Source organism: Ceratotherium simum, chromosome 11 (assembly GCF_057802395.1).
Source record: "Ceratotherium simum simum isolate JZ-2026a chromosome 11, ASM5780239v1, whole genome shotgun sequence".
Classification (NCBI taxonomy): domain Eukaryota; kingdom Metazoa; phylum Chordata; class Mammalia; order Perissodactyla; family Rhinocerotidae; genus Ceratotherium; species Ceratotherium simum.
This window is the reverse complement of record NC_141910.1, coordinates 11,292,403-11,311,180: the sequence shown is the minus strand read 5'-3', so window position 1 is coordinate 11,311,180 and position 18,778 is coordinate 11,292,403. Positions and strand designations below refer to the sequence as shown.

Sequence of the window (18,778 nt, the reverse complement as noted above, 5' to 3'; positions counted from 1 at the left end):
TCTGTTTTCTTGCATTAAATGAGAATATGGTGGACCTCCAGCTGCCAGCTGTCCAACGAGGTCCCCACCAGAAGGCTGTCTAAACAGAGCTGAACCCCAGCTTTTCAGATCCCTGAGGAACGTGGTTTGGAGAACTGGGTTCTTCCCATAGCTACAGAGTATGTTTTTTAGCAACATGACTAGTTTTTTAAAATTATTTTGACTGGAAAGCTTTCTAAACTATATTGTAAATCAACACAACACTGTAAACAGAGTTTTATAACCATTTTGTATTGAGTTAGGTTCACCATGTTTTCTTTGTAGGTATTAACTTCCTCCTATAGAAACAGTAACGAGAGCTAACATTCACTTTGGCCTCACTATGTTGCAAACACCATTCTGAATATTGTACATATATTTGCTCATTAAATCTTCATAACAATTACAGGAGATAGGTACTATTATTATCCCCATTTTCCATATGAGGAAACTGAGGCTCAGAGAGGTTAAGTGAGGTGCCCAAAGTCACAAGGCACAACATATAAACCCTAGCACCTCGGCTCTGGAGCCCACGTGCTCGACACTGCACCACAGCTGTCCAGCCAACACTATGTGAAGAAAAGCTCATGATGGAAGGAGCTGGATATGGGCTGTGCGTTCATTTCTTATTCCGTTATGAAATGAACACATACATATTCTAGAACATATTGAAAATAAAATAGAAAAAAAGAGGGGCCCTAAATCCACCAACCAGTGTAAATACTCTACATTAACTCATAATATCCAGTAGAATAATGGAGCGATATGCATATCAGTAAAGCCATCAGTTGATGTTTGGGTGACAGTGAAGTAAATGTGGCAAGGTTATCATTGAGGAAAGTGTCTGAAGGGTGTATTAAAACTTCAGCCAGACGACACTAAATAAGGGTTGTGTCTCTTACTCCCCTCCCCAGGAGCATCACCTCCACATGCACACTTATCATCCTTTAAACGCCCTAAAGTTCTCTCCCATTCCCTCTCTCCCTGGGCGCGCTGAGCATTCGTTCCCCGAGTCTGCATGAGGCACTTTTCTCTTGAGCTGCCGCTGTTTCAAAATGCTCTCAAATATGAATGAGGATTTACAAAGCCACTAGGAATATTCGAGGCCTATACACACAGCACAGGGGTCAATTCTCACCTTCCACTCAAGACTCCTCACTGTGCCTCAGGCTGCCGTGCATTTCTTTTGGTTTTGCTCACTCATTCATTCATTCACTGAATGTTTATTGAGTAGCTACTGTGTACGGGGCCCTCAGCCCTCAAGGGCCCAAGGCCTAATGAAAGAGAGAAACATTAAACGGGTATTGATAATTGTACAGATGCGAGGTATAAAAACTCTGTGAAGGAAGAGGACAGGCAGCTATGAGAAAGACTTGCAGGGGACTCGATTTAGATGACAAGGGTAAGACCTCAAAAATGAAGAATGAGATGGGGAAAGGATGGAACTTACTGCAGATAGAGGAACAGCAAATAAAAAGACCTGACACATCTGTGAATCTAGAGACCATCTCCATGGCTATTGAGAAGGGGGAGCTTGTCAAGAGATGTGTCTGGAACAACAGGCAGCGGCAGGCGCTAGATGGGGGAGGGCGTAGGGCCATGAGCAGGACTAGGGATTTTCTCCTGACTGAAATGGGCAGCCAGTGAAAGGATGTGAGCAAGGAAGTAACATGAGAAGGAAAATGCCCTCCTTGCCCTCAAGGAATTCACAATGATATAATTAGATTATGAGCTCCAAAAACTTTAATTTAGCCTTGGGTAAAATGATGAGACCACAGAGATCACACTAATAATTTACTAGAGGGCTTGTGAAGATATAATCATGTTGACAACTACCTTGAGAATTCCAGGTTCTGCTCTGGAATTTACCCTTCTCAGTAAAGATAGGAAAGAGCAGGTTAGAGAATGTTTATGTTCTGAGGACTAGAGGAGCAGAATGGACAGAATACATTGGCCAAATGGGAGAAAGGTCTTCCTTAAATTTAAATGGATTCAGGTTGTTTCTTATTATCATAAATTACAATTTCTTTCTTCAGTGTTTACTGGCAAGGATCAAGAAGCTTCCGTGATTTACTACATTTACTACAAAGTCTTTATTTTTCACAACAATTGTGTGTTTGATATTCCACATTATCTTCGTTTCCTTAGCCCAGAGATTGGCAATCCACAGCCCATGGGCCAAACCTGGCCTGCCCCCTGTTTTTGTATGGCCATGTACATTGACCATGTCTTTTATTGTCTGGATCTCTCACTTTGACATCTGGGGCCTTGCTGACCCTGGAGGAAATGCTCCTCTCAGGGTTAGCCGATTCCTAGAGATAGTTAAAAAATGAGTGTGCTTTTCAAATAGAAACCAACAATGCTGGGCTGGCCCCGTGGCTTAGAGGTTAAGTGTGCGCGCTCCACTGCTGGCGGCCGGGGTTTGGATCCCGGGCGCGCACCGACGCACCGCTTCTCCGGCCATGCTGAGGCCACGTCCCACATCCAGCAACTAGAAGGATGTGCAGCTATGACATACAACTATCTACTGGGGCTTTAGGGGAAAATAAATAAATAAATAAAAATTAATAAATATAAAAAAAAAAAGAAACCAACAATCCAGAGCCCACCACCCCAACCACCTCCTTTATTGGGCTCTTACACTCCAGGCTACTATCCACCTGCCCTAATCACCCTGGGGCCAGGTACCAGACAACCAAGGACAGACACTATGCCCCAGAGCCTGCTGAAATTACTCAAACAAGCCAATCCTAAGCCTGCTTACCTTCTCTTACCCATCCTTCCCACAGCAACAACAATAAAGGTTCTCACCCACAATTTCCTCCTCTCCCTCGGGACTGACTCTGGTGCTTCCCTGTGTGGCCCCACAATGTGGTGTGCCCCCTCCTTTTGGAAACTGTGAGTAACAAACTCTCTTTTCAATGGTGATCATCTCCTGATGCATAGGCCTTTCTAGACCTCAAATTTTCTATTAATACAGTCATGTGTCACCTAATAGCAGGGATACGTTCTGAGAAATGCATCATTAGGTGATTTCATCATTGTGCAAACATCACAGAGTGTAGTTACACAAACCTAGATGGTGCAGCCTACTACACACCTAGGCTCTATAGTGCTAATCTTATGGGACCGCTTCGTAGTGTATGTGGTCCTTCATTGACCAAAATGTTGTTATGCAGTGCATGACTGTACAGTATGTTTTAAAACACCACGAGCTATGCATGGCTTTTATATTCTTAAATGGTTGAAAACAATCAAAAGAAAAATAACACTTCATGACACAGAAAATTATATGAAATTCAAATCTTTTTGGAACCCAGCCATACTCATCCCTTTACATTTTGTCTGTGGCTGCTTTTGCCCTGCCATGGCAGAGCTGAGTAGCTGTGACAGAGAACTCATAGCCCACAAAACCTAGTAAAATGTATTTACTATCTTCACAGATGTAGTTTGTGACCTCTGCCACAACCTATAGAACACGGTATTTATTTTGTTTGCTCATTTAAGCTATAAACTTGTGTAAATTCACCTGTTGCTATCTATATATGGTATAGATCCACTTACAGCCTGAAAGCTTCAGAATCTCCGGGTATAGCTTTCTTCCTAGGATCTACCCCATAACCGAGTTTCCAGTGTTTGATTTTTTTAAAAACAATCCTTGTTTTTAGAAGAGGAGATCTCATTTTTAAAAGAACACTTTACATGGTGACTCGGGACACCCACATAGATAATAGAAACAAATTTCATGAAACATTACTCACCCTTATATTATCTGGATAACTTTGACGCTTTCTGTTCTCTTCTTCTCCATTTTTAAAATATACTGCTCAAAATCTGCTGTTTTCACCATCCACCCATGAGCCAATGTGCACATTTTAATAAACATCATGAATCTAACAGATTCAAATCCAAACAACGCAAAGTGTTTCTCTTCTACACAGTCTACTAAGCAAGACAAATGTAGAAACAGATAATAGCAATAAAGCACAAACGACATAATACAAATTTAAAAGAATGTTCTAGAAGCAAACAGGAAAAAGAGCTAATTTTTTTCTTGGAGTTGCTGGGTAGGGTTTCACAGAGTAAGTCCAATTTGAACTGAGTCTTGAAGGATGGTCAGGAAATCCTTATTAGAGAAGCAAGAGAAAGAGGGATTCACATCACATCAGAAAGACACGCTCTGCATCAGAACCCCCACGAGGCTGAGCACTAGTCTCCCTTGATTGTTTATTTCCAGTTCCTAGCATGTCTGGCACCGAGTAGGCGCTCACTAGGTGTTTGTTATGGGTTCACACAGTAATTCCCCCAGGACCTACCTGGGTCCAACCAAATCCACCTCTAAATTACGTAAATTTGCATTTTTCTGTCCTTTGTTCCTTGTTCACTACTTTTAACATCTATCAGGGTCATTTTTTTTTTTTTTTAATTCATGCAGCTAACTTTTGTTGAGGGCATACTGTGAGTAACGTTTGAAATCAAGATCCCAAGTTAGTTTGTATTGCTCTATCTGCCAGGTTTAGTTCTTAAGAAATTCATCTGGTGGGACCCACCAGTCGAATCTAAACTGTATCACTGTTAGTATTCCACCTGAACCCCTTCATCTGGTCTACCATTTCCAGCCTCAGGGATCCCCAAAACCGTGAGCTTAAGGCCTAGAGAGGCCAGACAGGGCTGCCTGCTCCATATTTCCCTTCCCTGAGCCCACTCTGGACCCACTTGCTTCTTCCTCTTACTACACTGAAGCCAAGAGGGAACATATGAATTTCTGCCTCCTTACATTGATTCCCACAAGGCTTTGCTGCTTATGTGATACTGCGTGAGGTCCAATGCCCTCTCCAAGATTCCTGCAGATTCTTCGTGGCCTCTTTGGTTCTGAGTCCCCAGCTCTCCATGAACTCAATATCAGTTGTGTTTATTTCCTGTGACGGTCTGTTCTCTATTCTCTGCCACATTTCCATGATTTGCCATCCACCCCAACCTCAAGCCAATCCACAAGTCTTTCCCCAAATGTTTAGGGTAATAGAGAGAGTTTATGTCACCGTATCTCTAGGCATTCTCCTCCTAAATATTCCTGTTTCTCAGTTTTCTAGGTCAGGCATGAGTCGCCCTTCAGGCATACCTTAAGAATCAATAATTTGCTTTATTATGCAGATAACTTTCCAGTTCTCCTCCCTTCTAGATCTGGGCCTCTCTGCTTGTCCCAAACTCATCCATATTGAACAAATGAAATGTTCATAATGGGTTCCTCCATTTCAGTGTTGTAGTATGGGAGTGATGGAGGGTGGGAGTGGGTCCATCCTGCAATCAATAAGGGAGTGCCTTGTTGGTAAACAATTTAGAAACAGTAATAAAACCAACTACAAGTTGGTCTGCTTTCTGTTATCACCATGCACCAGCAATTCTAAATGATGTCAGTAAAAAATACTCCTCCCTACTGGGCCTGCTCCACCCTTCCCCACCCCACCCTGCACCGTGGTAGGCGCTGCTCCATGTAGGAACACAAAACGAGCAGGCACCTTGAAATGTCCACCTATCTCTTCATCTCTGCTAGGGAGATTTCTTTTTCCAAGCATAGGGAACTTCCTCCTTCTTGCCATTCTTTCTTCCCTTGGTTTCTATGCTTCCACTCTCTCCTGGTTTTTCTCCATTGCCTCTACTTACACTACCTGAGCCTCCTTCCAAAATTCTCCTTCCCCTGCGATAAACCCCCTCCTTGAACTAGGCAGGAACCAGGCATGGTTTGTTGAGTCTAAGGAGCTAGTTACATCAGGAGCTCTTGCCCAAACTCTGCCATGCAAATGGAGCTGGAGGTAAAATAGAAAAGCATCATGTTCCAGAGAGGGTTCCCAGGCCCAGGAAGAGAAGTGTGTCCTACATGGAGACTTGAGGTGAGCAAGAGAGACAAAGAGGGAGGGGAGGGCAGGCTGGTCATTTCTGATGTGAATGAAGCCACCTCTCCTGTACCACACACAAGACTCTTATGTAGGATTTCAGGAATGAGACAAAAGATAGACCCAAATTCTGTGGCAGAATTATATTACTCCATAGCACAGCAGAAGGTTTGAATCTTGGAAAAATCGGCAAAAGATGTGAACATGCAGTTGATACAGGAAGAAATGCAAATAACCAATACACCTACGACAAGAAACTCAATCTCACTAGTAGAAAAACATAAATTAATACAAAATGAAATACCATTTTTCACACCTGAGATTGGCAAAAATGTTTTAATTTAAAAGAATGAACAAGCAGAACTGGCCAAGAGGAAGGAAACAGGAACACTTACACATCGGTAGTGGTGGGTGAATTGCTATAACACTTTGAAAGGTATTCTGATAATTTCCGGTAAAATCACAAATCCACATACCTGTCGGCCTAGAAATCTCATTTTGAGGATCTATCCTATAGATACAAAATAAGCAGTATCTAGATTCAAACCCACCATTGATTCTAGTGTCCAAAAAAAAGTAAAATTGTCAAAGGAAAATTTTCCACTTATACTTTTCTAGGAGATGACAACACTGAATATCGTATTTCATCCCAGCTAGTTGATAAAGGACCATGAACTTGGTCGCTGGGAAGACAGACCCTAACAGACCTGTTGGAAGACCTTTCCTGACCAGTGAACAAGGGAACAGACATATGGACTCATTTAACCCTTCATTAGCATAACCTCTTAAAAACCCCCTAATGTTTTCCCATCTGCAAACTTCCCAGTGAATTTCTTCACTGGCATGTACTGCGCGCCCGACAATTTAATAAACTTTGTATTTTTAAACGCTCCGGTGGATTTTATTCTTCGACAGAATAAATGAAACAGATGAGTTATGTTTTGGATGTACTGAGTTCTGGCACCTGTAGGACAAGTCCTGGGGAGAGGCTGGCAGGCAGTTGCAGGCATGCATCTGAAACCAGGCTGAGGTGTCTGGGAAGGAGAAGTAGATCAAGAAGCCATCAGCAAAGAGGTGCTCACGGAAGGCACAGATAAGAATAGGATCCTGGCAAAGTGGGAGGTGTTGCCTGAGAAGATAAGGCTTCGTGGGAGCCCTGGGGGATTCTCTCGAAGACACTGCAGCAGAAAGTGTGAGTGGAAGTGTGATCCTTCTGTTGAAGGGTCCTCTGTTCATTCTTTTTTTTTTTTTTTAATTATTTTATTGAGGTCATAGTGGCTTATAACAGTCTGTAAATTTCAGGTGTACATTATTATATATCAGTTTCTATGTAGACTGCATCATGTTCACCACCAATAGTCTAGTGTTTATCCATCACCTTTATCCCTGTACCCCTCTCACCCACCTCCCCACCCCCTTCCCCGCTGGTAACCACTAATCTGTTCTTCTTATCCATGTGTTTGTTTATCTTCCACATATGAGTGAAATCATGTGATGTTTGTCTTTCTCTGTCTGGCTTATTTCACTTAGCATCATACCCTCAAGCTCCATCCATGTTGTCGCAAATGGCATGATTTCATCTTTTTATGGCTGAGTAGTATTCCATTGTACATATATATACCACATCTTCTTTATCCATTCATCAGTTGATGGGCACTTGGGTTGCTTCCAAGTCTCAGCTGTTGTGAATAATGCTGCAGTGAACATAGGAATGCATAAATCTCTTTGAAGTGTTGATTTCAGTCTTTGGATAAATACCCAGTAGTGGGGTAGCTGGATCATATGGTATTTCTATTTTTAACTTTTTGAGGAATCTCCATACTATTTTCCATAGTGGCTGCACCAGTTTGCATTCCCACCAGCAGTGTATGAGGGTTCCCTTTTCTCCACATCCTCTTCAACATTTGTTATTTCTTGTCTTGTTAATTATAGCCATTCTGATGGGCATAAGGTGATATCTCATTGTAGTTTTTATTTGCATTTCCCTAATAATTAGTGTTGTTGAACATTTTTTCATGTGCCTGTTGACCATCTGTATATATTCTTTGGAAAAAGGTCTGTTCAGATCCTCTGCCCATTTTTTGATCGGGTTGTTTGTTTTTTTGTTGTTGAGTTGTATGAGTTCTTCATGTATTTTGGAAATTAACCCCTTGTTGAATATATGGTTTGCATACAACGGAGAAAGGAAAATCTCTTCAATAAATGCTGTTGGGAAAACTGGACAGCCATGTGCAAAAGAACGAAAGCGGACCATTACCTTACACCAGACACAAAAATTAACCCAAAACGGATTAAAGACTTGAACGTAAGACCCGAAACCATGAAACTCCTGGAAGAAAATATAGGCAGTACACTCTTTGACATCGGTCTTAGCAGCATCTTTTTGAATACCATGTCTACTCAGGCAAGGGAAGCAAACGAAAAAATAAACAAACGGGACTACATCAGATTAAAAAGCTCCTGCATGGCAAAGGAAACCATCAACAAAACGAAAAGACAACCCACCAACTGGGAGAAAATATCTGCAAATCATATATCCGACTACGTTCACTCTTTACTTGCAGTCAGCCTCCAATGCCCAGTGCCTCCTGTTGCTTATAGTTTTAAACTGAGTGTGTTGTTTCCTTCCACATCTGTATTCATTTTCCAGACTTCCTTCAGGAAACAAAGGAGCATGTGGCCATCTCATGACGGAATAAGCATAGATGTTCCAGGAGTCTTCCCATAAATTAGCATTACTGTGCTGCACTGATAAGAAAACAAGACCTATCTGTGTTTCAAGGAGGAATCTCAGTCTTCAGATTCATATAAAAAATATAGTTTCATCTAGATTTAATTCAATTTCTATTTGGAGCCCCACCACCACCAGCACTGTCACTGTTCCATAGGAAGAGTGGAAATTTAATCCCATCATATTCCAGTTCATCCCCGCCCCACATCACTGCTCTCTGCCTCCTCTGCTGGTGTTGAGAGTTAACCATCGACTCAGTCACAGAGATATCACTGCCTGCTCACTTACCTCAGGTCCCCTAAGATTTCTGTGGAGTCCAATTGCACTTTACTCTCCCCACTCACCCAAGAACTCTGCTCAGACAGCATCACACACAAGCCCTCTCTTCAGGACCCACCCAATGCTCTGGGCCTCTGGGACTTGGGAACCCCTTAGATGCTGTGGCCATTCCTTCTAGAAACTTCCTAACTCTTCAGACTCCAATACCAGACTTCTTCTCAGCATCCCCACCCCCGCCCCCAAGGGAGCTCTTAATTATGATTTTAGACTCAAAAGGCACTCCCTCTATTGTGATGTTTACCCTCAGAAGCATGTCACTTAATCTCCTTAGTGAGTTTGGGCTTTAGCCAGTGTGAAAGATGACATGAGTGGAGCCATATTAAAACAGAGCCAGAGCAGCCATTTCAGAGGAATTGCCTTGCACATCTTGTTTTATCTTCCAAACTGGACCAAACCACCAACATTCCAAGAAGTCAGTAAGGATAAGAATATCCTGTTTGTAAGGACTGATGAAACTAGACTTTGCTGATGGCCAAATTGCTTACCAATCAATGAAGTACAAGTCTAGCCATTTGCCTGATGATGAGATCTCAAGCCAATCTATGAAGTAGAGACCTAGAGTTACCTCACCGAGGGCCAATGAACTCTTCTTTAACATAACTCACCTCATCTTCCTCCCTTTTTCCCATAAAACCCTGAGCCCTTCTCTTGTCATCGGGACACTATTTGGGTTTCTACCTGAGTCTGTGCTCCCCAAATTGCAATTCTTTGATCCCAAATAAATGCTTTGCCTCTGAAACTGGTTTCTGCCCTTGCAGGCTGACACCAGAGACTGGCAGGCTGTTTTCTGCTGTTGCTCTCCGCCCCCGAGACAACTACCTTAAACCGGCCCATCTTCCCAGGTGAAGGTGGTTGAGGGGAAGTTCAGGGGAAAGAAAAGGGAAATACACAAGAGGAGAGAAACAATTAATATCTCAAAATACTACTCTAATACTTTTGTTTATTTGTTTTTCTTCAGAAGTGGGCCCTGTCTCTGGCTCAGATCATTTCATTGTACCTGAGACTCATATCAACTGCCAACTTACCACCTCCACTCGGATATCTAAGAAACACAATGATACAACATAATTTTTGTTGTTTTGAGCATTAAAAATCTTCTTTGACACTGAACCCCTGACACAAAGGAGAATTAGAAATAACCTGAAGTCTACACTTACCCCATACCTGGTTTTGTCCAGTGGAGGTAGCATCAACTTTCTAGTGACTCCTCACCACAGAGAGGAGCCCCCGACCAGTGGGAAGCTGGTTCTTGTGTGTTGAGGAGCCACAGAGTTAGGGTACTGTTATCTGTTGGATGATAACGGCTTCTGATTGGTAGTTGGGTGGTACTATGCTAATTAGAAATTTTGTGACTTAGATTTTTTTTAAGAAATAATACTTAATAGAGTCCAAAGTGCTTTGTTAAATTTGCAGAACATAATTATAATAAATATATTTTTCTAAAGGGCGGTGGCAATGGGGAGTGGAAAAAATCTCTATATCAACAAAATAGGAATAAACTTCCTAGTTCCAACAGAGGCAAATGGCAGATGCTTAGGATTCGACTTTCAGGGACCATTTCTATAGTTTCTTTCCAGAGAAGAGTTTCCAAACCTGTGGGGCGTCGGAAACCCTGGTGATGAGCTGTAGTGCTCTCTCTGAGTGTGAAGTTGGCCTGTGGCGCCACCTGGTGGAGACACTGCTTGCTGTTGGAGAGGGAGGGAGGAAGAGAACGCAAGCCGAGGGATTCCTTTCCGATGTCATTTCTTGCATTTTGTTTTTCAGTCTTCTCTTTTCAGTAAAGGGAGGGAGTAACACCTGGTGTATTCTTTTATTTCAATTTTCTTACGGCGATATTAAGAGTATATTTTGTAGCGAAATTCTCAAAAAAGGTAAATTAAAGGCTTCACTCTTTCATGAGTACCCACCCTTTACCAAAAATTTCCTTTATCAGACACAGCATTTCTTCTCTCTCTGCTTATTTTTATATAACAATATATGATGCTGTTTTATTTTTGAACCTATAGCTTCTCACTGAATGTCCACATCAGTACATGCATGTGTAATTATTTTTTTAAATCTGTTGTTTAGCATCTTAAGATAGAACAAACCATAGTATATTTAGCCGTTGCTGTGCCATACTAAGGTTTCTTTCGATTCTTTGCTGTAACAAGCAGTGAAGCAATGAACATTCTTGTGTCTTGTGCATACGTGTGAGATTTTCCTTGGGAGTAGATAAGATGGGCAATTCCTGAGTCCAAGAGTGTGTACTTTCAAGTTCTAAGATACTGCCAAATTTCCTTTTGATTCAGCACTGATATTTCACACCCTGTCAACAGCGTGTGGAGTAAATATCTTGTCTCCACTCATGTTCTCTCTCTCTTTCAGTGTAGAGAGAGGAAATAATCTTATTGTTGCTCTAATTTTAATTCCCCTGATTACTAACTATATGGAAATTATTTTCATATTTAATGGTCATTCTTCTGTGAATGCCTATTATGTTTTATACAGTTCAATATTGAATTATGTATGTTTTTCTCTTTAATATGGAGGAGTTCTTTGTATATTCTGGATATCAGTCCTTGGTAACACTACTCAGTCTTTAATTTTGTTTATGCATCTTGTGTTGTTCAGAAATTACCAATATTGATATAATCAGGTTAATCAATTTCCTTCACGGTTTTTCATTTTTCTTTTAAGGGGATTTTACATACCTTTTTTTTTCCTTTTTCTTTTATAACTGGAAGTTTGTACCTTTTGACTCCCTTCACCCATTTCTCTCACCCCAGATCTGCCTAGAGTGAGGGAGAGGGAGACCACGAAGATGGTGCCCACCAGTCTCCACCCAGGAGAGTGTTCTAGCAGGCTCTTAGATGTGTGTGTTAAACTAGATGACTGCTCCTTGGGCTGATGCTTTAATATAAGCAAATAAGCTTCTTTCGCTTAAAGTCAGGGCACGATTGGCTGTTTCTGCCATAGGCCCTGGGGTGGGTGAGTCCAAGTGCACAAGCCCTTTAAGAGCTGTTTTTCATCTCCCTACAGTCTTGGGGTTCTCGTGGACTCAAGCCCCATTGGTTTTCAAAACTAGATGTTTTGGGGGCTCCTCTTTCAGGTGCATGTCTTAAAAGTTGGGGTGCCAATGTGGGGTTTGAACCCTTGCTCCTCAGGGAGAAGCTGTGGGTTTTGAGTTCCCTCCCGGTTGTGGGTCACTGCACGGGAGGTGGGGTTAAGAGATGTGTCCCAGCCTCTCCTACCCTCCTCAATGTGGTTTTCTTCTCCTTTGCCCAGTGTGTAGTTGTTGCTCAGCCAGCCTTTAGGTTGTTTTCAGAGGAAGTTGTTCCAGGTGTAGCAATGGACTCAGTGTGTCCGTAAGAGGAGATGAGCCTGGATCTGTGTTGCCATCTTGAATGGGAACCATCAAAAGGTACATACCTTTTATGTTTTCTTCTATGACTTTATAATTTTTATATTAATTTCTTTAATCATCTGTAATTGGTTAAGGATCTATCTCAAACTTTTGCCCTATGAATGGACACAATTTGTTGAATAGTTTACCTTTTGAACTGATCTGAATAGCCACCTTTTTCATATACTAAATTTCAATATATACAAGGGTTTCAAGGTCAGAAGAGATATCTTGGCCAGAGATGCAAGTTTGGGAGAAATCAACATTTACATGACATTTGAAGCTTGCAATGACATCAGTCTCCTGGGGGTAATGTATAGAGTGAGAAGAGGAAAATGAAGAAGACTGAAGAACAGTTGAAGGAGGACAGGGCATGAGACAGAGGTGTGATGTCTGCTGCATCTAAGCCCCTTGGAGAAGCTGCATTCCTACCCTAAGAGGGTATGGAAGCCCCATCAAGGGCACAGGTTTCTGCCCCCAAATTTGGCTCAGATCACCCCTGATAGTGTGCCTCTTGATGTCTCTGGGTCTCTGACCAGCATTTAACTCCTTTCTAGCACCACTTGTGGGAGGAGAGGTTGGTTCTTACAACTAGGGACACTACTGACATTTCATGCATGCAGACTATGGATGCTAGAAATCATAGGATGCTGGAACTATTTCACATAACTGCACAACTGTCCTTCCCAAAATGCCAATAGCATCTCCTTTGAGAAACCCTGGAAGAGAGATTGGTAAGGAAGCTATTGCAGATCTACTGGAGAAACTATGAAGAGCTGAGCTGAGCAGTGGCAAAGAGTCCAGAGGAGGGGATAGGTAGAAGGGATATTTATGAAGTAAAATCAACAAGACTTGATCTTGGTTGGATGGTCCAGAGTAAGCGAGAGGGAGGAGTCAATGAAGATTCCCAAGGTTGTAGTTTGGGCAGCTGGGTGAATGAGTATTTCATCCATCGGGATAAAAATACAGGAGCAGGTCTGGGTAGGCAGGAAACAATTAACTTATTTTGGAACATGGTGAATTTGAAGTCCTTGTGGGAGATTGCATGGGGATGCCCAGCAAGCCAGGAGTCTCTGGACATGCAAGAAACAGGTATGGAGAAGAATCCTACACAAGAGACTGAGAGGGAACAGCCAGGCTGGGGAACCACTCATGGCCTACACATCGACATGGATTAGTAGCACCTATGGGAAACGTCCCACTAACACACACAGACCGATGGTCATTCAAGGTCAGCCATGCTTGTCCAGTGAAGCCTGCCTGTGGCCTTGAGGATCCACTGCACAGGTAGTCTGGGGCCTACCCTGACTCACACAGCAGGTGCTCCCTGATGTGAGCTGAACCAAACCTTGGCAAGTGCAAATTCAGTAACACTTCATAGCTTCTGTCTCTCCTGGGGGAAACAGCAAGGAGAGGCAAAACTAATCATCAAGTTCTATCCCATGTGCGTGGGGGCTTGGGGGAATGCATTTAAACTACAAACACTCCTCATTTATCTCCATTAGGAGATAAATTTGATGTAGATTACAATTTTTGTCAATGTCATATAAGGCCCTCAGCAAACACAGCTTCAAGCTTGCCCACCTACAGATCACTGCATCTAACTCCTCCTGCAACAAAAACCTGGGGCTGCTACTAATCCCATTACTGTTGCTTTGTGGACCTGACATTCTTGTGGGGGGTGTGTCAGCGATGCTGAGTCCAAAGAGGAAGGATTCTCAGAACATCACTCTCAGCTGATAGCCTATGGCAGGCTGTCAGGCCATGATTTATAGATTAGAAACGTGCCCACCTCTGAGTTCCTAAGAAATCCTACTCAATATTGTTCAGGAGGATAATTTCTTTGTTCATTTCTTTTGTTTCTGCTCACTTGCTCTTCAGATTGAGGATCTCCTTTCTGGAACACTCTCCAGCTTTCCTCTACATGTCCCTTGTTCACTAGCCTCCCGTATTAAGCGAAGGAGTTTATAGTGAGTCCTAAGACCTGCCTTCTCTTTCCCATTGCAGTAACGATTCTCTCTCCAGCCTCAAATCAGGGTAGGTAGAGATCCAGGATTTAAGACAAGTCTTTGCTGGACCATTTAAGAGGGCTTTCCAAAGAGGGTGGCAATTAAGCTGAATGGGTAAGACTAGACCACTTCTAGCACTCACAGCTTCCATTTATTTCAAAATATCTTTGCTCAATTTTTCAAAATGCAGCTCTCTCACGACCTGCATCAAAGTCTCCTGGGGCGCCTGTTAAAACTGCAAATTCCTATGTTTCACCCCAGATCATTCAGTTGGATCTCTGAGGGTGAGTTTAGATATCTCCAGGTTAAACAAACACCCAAACTGATTCTTTTTTTTTTTTTTTTTGTGAGGAAGATCAGCCCCGAGCTAACATCCATGCTAATCCTCCTCTTTTTTGCTGAGGAAGACTGGCCCTGGGCTAACATCTGTGCCCATCTTCCTCTACTTTATGTGGGACGCTGCCACAGCATGGCCTGACAAGCTGTGCCTCATTGCGGGCCCGGGATCCGAACCTGGGCCACCAGCAGCGGAGCACGCACACTTAACCACTATACCATGTGGCCAGCCCCCCAAACTGATTCTTAAGTACACAAGATTTGAGAACCACTGGTATAGACTGAAAATTTTGATAATAAATAAACATCCAGTCTTATTTAACTCAGCCTCAAAATATCTGAGTAGTGAAATGAAGGGTAATTTTTTTGTCCTTTCCTTTTCTTTTTTTTTTTAACCAGCAAATACATTTCTTCAAATGGACTCTCGGCCAGACACTCCAGACGCACAGTAGAGAGTAGTCTCTGGTTGGGGTGGGAAGGGGTAAGGATTGGCGTTCCACCACTGACTCCCGCCTTCAGTAAACTTCTCTCTTCCCTGCCCTGAAAAGCATAGATTTGGGGATTTGATAGACCTGGTTTAGCTGAGTGACAGTGACCATGAACAAGTCATTAAACTCAGTGGTCTTTCCATAAACTGGGAGCAATAACACCTAACACACAGAGTTCTTGGGCGTGGTCTTGACCAGAAGGCTCTCCCTTGACTGGCAGGGGCCGAGGCCCATCAGACCAGGGCCTTCAGCTTCTTTCTCTCCTCCTTGGAAAGAAGGGTGAGGAGTAGGTTTAACTGGTTACTGTTTAGTTAGAATTCTGTCACTTCAAAAATTTATTCACTCAAAATTCTGTCCCTACATCACCAGTCCTTTGCATCTTTTTCGATAAACTAATCTAAGGAATATTTGTGCTGTAGGCTGAAATCTAGTGGCTTGTAATCGGCTATTAAGTGGTATTTTGCTAATTTGGAAGTAGGAGACTAAAATTTTCTTTAAAAAATGCAAATCGGTAGAGTCCAAGAAGCTTTCTCTTTAAAAAAAGACAAACGTTTCAAAGTGTCTGCTAGGAGAGTATGTTGCACAGGTTGGTGAAGGTGACATGACTACCTTGTGAGGGATCATTTCTAAATGTGTTGCTGGAGAGGTATTTGTGGACCCACAGCTCTTTGGGTACCGAGATGATGAGCTGTAATGCTGAGAGCACATGGCTGGGCTGGCCTGTGTTGTCACCTGAGTGGCCGTTCTCTTTTTCCCTTGGGGAAGTGAGGAGGAGATAACACAACTTAAGTCATGGTCAACTCAGATCTCGTCTTAGTTTATTCGCTTAGTTGTTCAATCTGGACATTTTCTTCCTTTTTAAAAGATTATTAAGAGGTCTGCTGATGTTTCTTTGTATACTTTCCATTTAATTCATTTTCTGTTAAATTTTGTAAATCACAAGTGCATCTTTGCTAATAATATCAAGGCATCTAAATGTAGTAGTTTTCTCTGAAGGATTCTACACAGCAATTATTTTTCCTGAAGGTTTAATTTTGAATGGTAATATAACATCTTATTTAGCTATTCAAAAAGAAACAAAAGAAGAACAGATCATATATCATCTTTGACTTCCATAGTAGTGAGTATTTGATTTGTTTCCATATAATATTCCAGTGTTCATACAAAAAACACTTGACCAAGATTTCTTCAGTTTTGATTTGCTGAGGGCAGGAAGTGTGAACTCTCATTGCCTAGCAGAGTTCCCAGCCTAGTAGCAACTCAATATATATTTAACAAACGGAATGAAGGATAAATAATGAGTATGTGATGGAGTGCGGTAAAGAGCACTGAAATATGATACAGCTTGAGAAGCAGGGAGTTTCTGAGCTTGGAATTGAATGTGGATGTTCTGCTGTGGAGATTGGTCCTGATTCTAAGCCTTTTTGGTGACTTGCTTGGGTTCGACAGCATGCTGGGGAAGAGGCAAGGAGTTGGAAGTGAACAACCTTAAACAGCCTCTGCAAGGAAACTCTTACCATGTTCAGAGACAGAGGACATTAGCACCATCTCTGGGTTACACCTGAAGGATTGTCCTTGAGAATCTGGGAAACGGAGGCCCCTTGGTGACCCCACCTGAGAGAGTAATCCCAATCCCAAATTGTGAGGCTGAGAATGTAGGAGGAGTTTTAGCTGTCCCTAACAGGAGTATTCGTGTCACAGTTTCAAAAATATTATCACCTGAACTTTAAGTGTGAGTCCAGTTGCTGCCCATAAACCTTGCTCAGGGGCCGGCCCAGTGGCGTAGCCGTTAAGTTTGTGCATTCAGCTTTGGCAGCCTGGGGTTTGCCAGGTCAGATCCTTGGCATAGACCTACTCACTGCTCATCAAGCCATGCTGAGGCGGTGTCCCACATAGAAGAGCTACAACTCCACAACTATGATACACAACTATGTACTGGGGCTTTGGGGAGAAAAAAGAAAAAGAGGGAGATTGGAAACAGATGTTGGCACAGGGCCAGTCTTCCTCAAACAAAAAAAAACTTGCTCAACTTTGGATCCATTTTGTAAAACTAAATTAACAATGAAGTTGCTGGGAAATGTAAGCAGGAGGTAGAGTTTCCTTTTTTATTTTTTAGTGCAATTTATTTGTTTATTGCAGTAACATTGGTTTATAACATTGTATAAATTTCAGGTGTACATCATTATACTTCTATTTCTGCATAGATTACATCATGTTCACCACCAAAATACTAATTACAACCCATCACCACACACATGTGCCAAATTATCCCTTTCACCCTCCTCCCTCCCCCCTTCCCCTCTGGTAACCACCAATCCAATCTCTGTCTCTATGTGTTTGTTTGCTGTTGTTATTATCTACTACTTAATGAAGGAGATCATACGGTATTTGACCTTCTCCCTCTGACTTATTTCACTTTGCATAATACCCTCCATGTCCATCCATGTTGTCACAAATGGCTGGATTTCATCGTTTCTTATGGCTGAGTAGTATTCCATTGTGTATATATACCACATCTTCTTTATCCATTCGTCCCTTGATGGGCACTTAGGTTGCTTCCAAGTCTTTGCTATTGTGAATAACGCTGCAATGAACACAGGGGTGCATGTATCTTTATGCATTGGTGTTTTCAAGTTCTTTGGATAAATACCCAGCAGTGGAATAGCTGGATCATATGGTAGTTCTATCCTTGATTTTTTGAGGAATCTCCATACTGTTTTCCATAGTGGCTGCACCAGTTTGCACTCCCAGCAGCAGTGTATGAGAGTTCCCTTCTCTCCACATCCTCTCCAACACATGTTGTTTCCTGTCTTGTTAAATATAGCCATTCTGACGGGCATGAGGTGATATCTCATTGTAGTTTTGATTTGCATTTCCCTGACAGTTAATGATTTTGAACATCTTTTCATGTGCCTGTTGGCCATCTGTATATCTTCTTTGGAAAAATGTATGTTCAGGTCTTTTGCCCATTTTTTAATTGGGTTGTTGTTTTTGTGTTGTTGAGATGCATGAGTTCTTTCTATATTTTGGAGATTAAGCCTTTATCAGATGTATGGTTTGCAGATATCTTCTCCCAATCGTTAGGTTGTCTTTTCGTTTTGTTGATGGTTTCCTTTGCTGTGCAGAAGCTTTTTAGTTTGATGTAGTCCCATTTGTTCATTTTTTCTTTTGTTTCTCTTGCCCGGTCAGACATGGTGTTTGAAAATATGTTGCTAAGACAGATGTCGAAGAGCGTACTGCCTATGTTTTCTTCTAGAAGTTTCATAGTTTCAGGTCTTACATTCAAGTCTTTAATCCATTTGGAGTTAATTTTTGTGTATGGTGCAAGGTAAGGGTCTATTTTCATTTTTTTGCATGTGGCTGTCCAGTTTTCCCAACACCATTTGTTGAAGAGACTTTCTTTTCTCCTTTGTATGTTCTTGGCTCCTTTGTCAAAGATGAGCTGTCCATGGATGTGTGGGTTTATTTCTGGGCTTTCGATTCTATTCCATTGTTCTGTGTGTCTGTTTTTGTGCCAGTACCATGCTGTTTTGGTTACTATAGCTTTGTAGTATATTTTGAAATCAGGGTGTGTGATACCT

General features: G+C 42.1%; 1 pseudogene; it reads left to right on the top strand.

Moving 5' to 3' along the window:
• The first annotated feature begins 10,514 nt into the window (after positions 1–10,514).
• On the top strand, positions 10,515–10,706 carry LOC147915916 (small nucleolar RNA U3; annotated as a pseudogene).
• Positions 10,707–18,778: the final 8,072 nt, after the last annotated feature.